The sequence below is a fragment of the Schistosoma mansoni genome, chromosome 4 (genome assembly GCF_000237925.1).
Source record: "Schistosoma mansoni strain Puerto Rico chromosome 4, complete genome".
Lineage (NCBI taxonomy): Eukaryota > Metazoa > Platyhelminthes > Trematoda > Strigeidida > Schistosomatidae > Schistosoma > Schistosoma mansoni.
The window spans coordinates 22802865-22808636 of NC_031498.1; positions in this window are offsets into that span (position 1 = coordinate 22802865).

Sequence of the window (5772 nt, forward strand, 5' to 3'; positions counted from 1 at the left end):
TCATATCTAGTAGCAGTAGATCACCAATCCCTCTTGGAAGGAACCTATACATATTTTACAATGAAAAGGGGAATATTGGTGAATTGTAGTGAGATACTGTCATGAGTCTTTAGGAATTTATTAGGTTTCCACTCAAAGAGCCCCTGAAAGTCGGTCAAATTACTTCAGCCGGCAGCGAGTTCTAGAATTCAACTACCCGTAGAGATTCAGAGGTGTACCTACATTCCATTTTGCTATATAGTGTCCCTAACTTCTGGGTGTTACCCCCAAGAGTTGGGTTCGTACTGAGCTTAAGTAGGTATTCAAGTGGGTTCTCGGAAATGCTTAGCTTCCTATAAGTCATCAAAAGGTCACCTCTGAGACTCTTATACTCTGATTGGTAAGAATTCAGTGATTTCAGGCGCTTTCCATGAGACTTGGGTTTCAATTCCCAAACTGATTGTGTAACTGATCGTTGGATACGTGTTGGTGTATTTTTATCCTTCCAGAATGATAAAACAAATGCTCTTTCTATTCCCTATATGGGGTCGAATAATACCGTTGAAGATTGAACGAACGTTTTCGTAGTCAAACTGGCCAAGTATGCGCTTCAACGTCACCAGTCTAAGATTTGTTCGAAAAGCATTTTAATCGTAGTTAGAGTTGGATTTTAGATAATACGGTACTAACACTCCCCAATCTTTTCCAACTTGGGATACCTCTGGAAGATAGTTACTTAAGTTCTATGCGTAGTCTTCAACATTTTTCAGATGGACTGCTATACACTTCGAGGTGCTAAAAGTAAGTCCATTGTTGTCTGCTCATCTTTGAAATCAAGTCAGATCCTCTCAAAGTGTCAGCTTATAATCGTGATTGCAAACCTCCCTATAAAGTCACATCTTTTGCGAAAAGTAGTAAATCAGACGATACTTTCTGGAGGGACTCACTCATACGAATTGGGAAAAGAAGTACTAGCACTGAAACCTGAGGGACGATGCTAGGACATTTCGCAGCCTGAGAAAAAGTGGCGTTCACCCTGACACTAAAAAATCAATGATTTAGATATGAAGTAGGCAGGTCATTTAACGAAGACTTGACACCAGACCGTTTCAGCTTTTCGGTGAGACATATACGACTCATCCTATGAAGAGAAGTTAGTGGAATGTAGGTTGTCAAGTAGACCATCGTATATCAACGACCCCGTTATTTTTGAGTGTGTTGCGAGAAGCCCTAGCAAATGGTAGCCTGAAAGTTCACTATGTCCGACTCCTTTGAAAGTTGCTGTAATTTGGGTCAGCTTACAATTTTCTGGGACCGTGTCTCGGCTTAGTGAACGCGATTACATTACACTAAGTGATTATACCAAGATTGAAGCCTCTTCCCTCAATAAACAGAATGAACCATATCCAGGACAGATAGAATATCCTTATTTGAATGCTGCATCAACTGCCTATATGTGCCGTCGTCACCAGTTCCTTTGTAACCCTCCCAGTAAGGCCTTTTGCCTGTCAGCATTCGCAGAGTTCAATTTTTTATAACTGCATTATTTGTAATTTTTAAGGGCCGTTTGGAAGATAGACTGCCTCGTAGCACATAAGATGGTGTGCAGTAGTAAATTCCAACAAGCATTCACATCGAGTTGAGGGTGGAGTTTCTAGTCCGCCTGCTGTAAATTGACCTGTGTAGCTGACGGAACCAAGTGTTTGACATTGCAACTCCTGTTGTTAGTAGAATGTTTTATCCTTGTTTCGCTGATGAAATTAAAGGCCATGAAAGCGTGATCAATTTCTCAGAATAGCCAACTGAGAATTCTTGGTTTGTAAATACGCATTATAAAAGTGACAGAGTCCGACCCCTTCTCCACGGAGTTACCAACTTCGGATTTTCGGATAATTCCAGTTCTAGAACGAGGTTGAGGTACGAGGCTTTTGCATAGATGTCACTCCCAATGTAGGTGTGTCCAAGAAAATTTTCTTTAGGAAGATTTGAGTCTACTAAAGTCGGGATTTAAGTGTATCCAAGACGAATGGAGTGAGATAGTCACCTCAGCATACGATTGTATTTATCGGCGTCATCAGGCTTCATGTAGACGATTCCAACTAGACATCCCGAGGTGTTAGAAAACCTCATAGACCGACATATAAATTCGGCAAAATTGGTAAACTACTGCCTGTACACTTGATGCGTCACCAAGCAAGATAGCAATTACAATGCTGCTTCACCTCCATTTCGGTTTCTTTGTCTATGCGAATTGAAGACATAGCGAGTGTTTCAAGCTCATGGTCCGTCATTCCCGAATATGCCCTTGTTCCAGATAGTCCTATAAGATGACTGTTATTGGTCTCACTTAGTTCACACAACTTAGCCATTTTGTTCGGCAAACTTGTAGTAGCATCGGGTCCTAGCCACACAGTCCTAAAAGCTGAACATGGGACGACTGGGAAAATAGTTATTCAACTTTTAACACGGAACAAACCCAACAGTGGAGAAAGCGAGAAGAATCAACTTGAACAGAAATGGTCGACTGTACCACGTAAACTCATTTTCACTTTGGCAAAATATATTCTTGTATAGTGATATTTCACTAGCAGTTAAAATGACTTGGATGATATCTTAATGATTCTGGCAACCAATGAAACAGAGTGCAACCTTGCAAATGTCTTATCTGTGATAGTAATGCTGTTTTACAAAAGCTTTTCATTTTCCTTTGTCGTAAAAACCTTTTTCCACAACCCACGTAACATCATTTGATACTTTTCAGTCCTCAATGACTAGACATCCATTATTTATCTGTAACGGTAAATAAGTCCCTAAAACCAATAGTTCTGTAAGTCTTCGATATTTGGTGCTGACCACATTGGTATGAACGGACTCGCCTACCTTAGTGGTCTCGTGTTCATTTACCAGTGACTCCTGCCAAATATCCTGTTCCGTTCAAAATTTGTCACTTTGTTCCACGTTCGTCTGAGTATTTCACTTGAACAACATTTATGGTAGCATCATTCAACCACGTCGTATCGGAAAGATTTCTTTCCCTTTGTTCGCTTGCCTACGAACACCTCTTTGTAAGATGTAAAAGTGGAATTCTTTCAAATGACATGTCCCAAATATTGGTTTCTGAAAGGAAACGAATAGTAGTTTATGATCTATAATATGGAGGGATATAAAGTGTACCATAAACATTCGTACCCATGCTTGGTAGCATGATGTTTTAGTGGCCCAGTGTGTGATTCCAACTAGATCGTATGCTGATTATCATCGAAATATACATGTGGCCAATCCTCGTATATCATTATAGACTAAATCCGCGTTAGTGAATACGGAATAAATATAATTCAAACACGAGAATGAATTTTGAATAAGTATAGTCAGACAATGAGGGGAATGAAATGTAGAAAGCAAGGAGGAGAGAGCTAGGTGGGTCGAAATGACGTGCACTGGAGAAGGCGAGTGAGAAAACTCAACTTCGTCAAGCGTTACACAGTACATGTAGTCAGGCCAAAAATAAATTATAGACACGTAGTGAATAGGATAAGCAATCAACACACATAAATCATATGAAAATAGTCAGGGTTAATAAGCCTGATGTGTGGGCGAGGATGATAATGATTGGTTGTTTTGCTGAGTCAGACATTAGATAGGATGACAGGTGTTATATGTATTGACTGTTGTTGATTGACTGTTCCTTGTTGTTGGATTGTGTCGGATTTTGGTGTGGAAATATATTGACGTTGTAGTCAGGCTAATCTCGTGTTCTTGATCTGAGTTGTTTTGAAGTCCTGTAGAATAGACACTGGGTGGGAAATCTAGTGTAGATATTCGTCTAAGGTAAATTAACGTCCCACATACATGTAAAAAGTGAAAGGACTGTTATAACAAGAAACCCTAGAGTTATAACAAGCATCCTACCGTTTATAACAAAGCCAGTAAGTGATATGGTCGAAATATGGCTTGAGTGGAATGGATTAACTGGTTAGTCCAGAATCTAGAATAGCCTTTATGCTCAGCTATGTATTTTTGAGCGATAATTAATGGGTCATGTTATGTATATCACAAACCGGAACGAGATGTCAGGGTTCATGTTCTTTAAACGAAGATTTCACAGGCGATACTGGCAGTTGAGGAAATTATGAGAACTGATGTAAAATGCAAATCGCAACAAGAACTAATTACAAAATAAGTCTACTTTAAGTATACACACATAGCCCCCCCCCCCGAGAATATCTGGAGGTAGCACTGGTATGCAAAACTAATGAGGAAGAAGAATATATGCACTCAAAAACGAAAACCGGGTAATAGCACAATTAGTTGAAAAAATGTCTGCTTTCGAAAATAACAATGAATATGTATGTGGTTAGCGTTAATAATAAGTTGCGAGGAAAATTGTGCACTATATCTGGTAGAGTACAGTGTCATGAGGGAAGTGAGTGTATAATATAGAAGTGCCGCACTTATGTATAAAGGAATACATGAATGTCGTAAAGATTTGGACGAAAAAAGGAAGTGTTAGCACGCAATTATGAGCAAATTAGTAAGCTTGCAGAAAGTAAACGTACATTTATGTTATGACTGTCCGAATAATAAAATAATACGCTCATGTGAGTGATCCAAAATACCGTTAGAACAGCAATAAATCGTCTGTCGATCATGAATATGGCAACGAAATATGTTGTGAAAATAAACACGGTAGAACAGAAATCGATCTGTGGTGCCGATATAATATAATGATTAAGAATAATGAAGTATGAACATGTTCTACTAAGCCTCGGTATAGAATAAAGCATCGATTAACAATCAGTTGATCTGAATTCACATACACGGAGCTACAATTCGTAGGATAAGATTTAGCAGTCCGTAAAAGGACAACTGCATCGGTGGATGATATTCGTTGGTGTACTGCAATTAACAATAATTATAAAACGAGAAGTCAGTGCACATTGTCGTTTGCGTTATGAACCAGAAGACTGCCTGTTTGAACCACGTCGGGCTCGCCACTTTTAGTGGTCCAGTATCTGATTCCAGTTAGGTCATATGTTATCATTGAAATATACATGCCACTTGTCATCGTCATCTAAGAAGTGCAAGTTTAATGTGTAAGTAATTTGTAACATTACCACTTTTCACTTAATTGCATTTGATACAGAAAGCTTGTCAACATCTTGGTGGTCCGTTGTCCTTTTTTTCAAAGAATAGTAGCATCTGTGAGATTATATTTAGCCGTTCATATGACATAAACTGAAACTATTAAGTCATAACAGCACAAGGATAGGAATATGTAGGAATGCATCACATACGCTCATCAATCAACTCAGATTTGATAACTAGAGCAAGGATCCAATGCTGCATACTTTATAGTTCGTTTCTTGCGACCGCTCAATATCGTACATTTGAACATTGCAGCCGCACAGGTTCAAACTTGAAATCTTGGCGCGCCGCAAGTCCTTCCCAGTAACCTCCTTGGATGTCTTGTATGTGTTTACTGATGTTTGACAGACATCTGCATGGAATTGGATATTATCAATGACCAGTTCATATCCTGGAGTTAAACTCTCCTCCATCAATGGGCACCTGATTTGTGGACTGTGTGGTGGTTATCTAATAGATGCGACTGTTCTAACAGAATGCATCCATGTCTTCTGCAGAAGCTGCATCCTCAAGTATTTATTGGAGCACAAAATTTGTCCACTATGTCAAAGTTTGATACAGGAAACTAGACCTGGCCAAGCCCTCCGTCCTGATGTCGCTCTACAGCGGATTGTATATAAATTAGTCCCAGGTTTACTGAAGACTGAG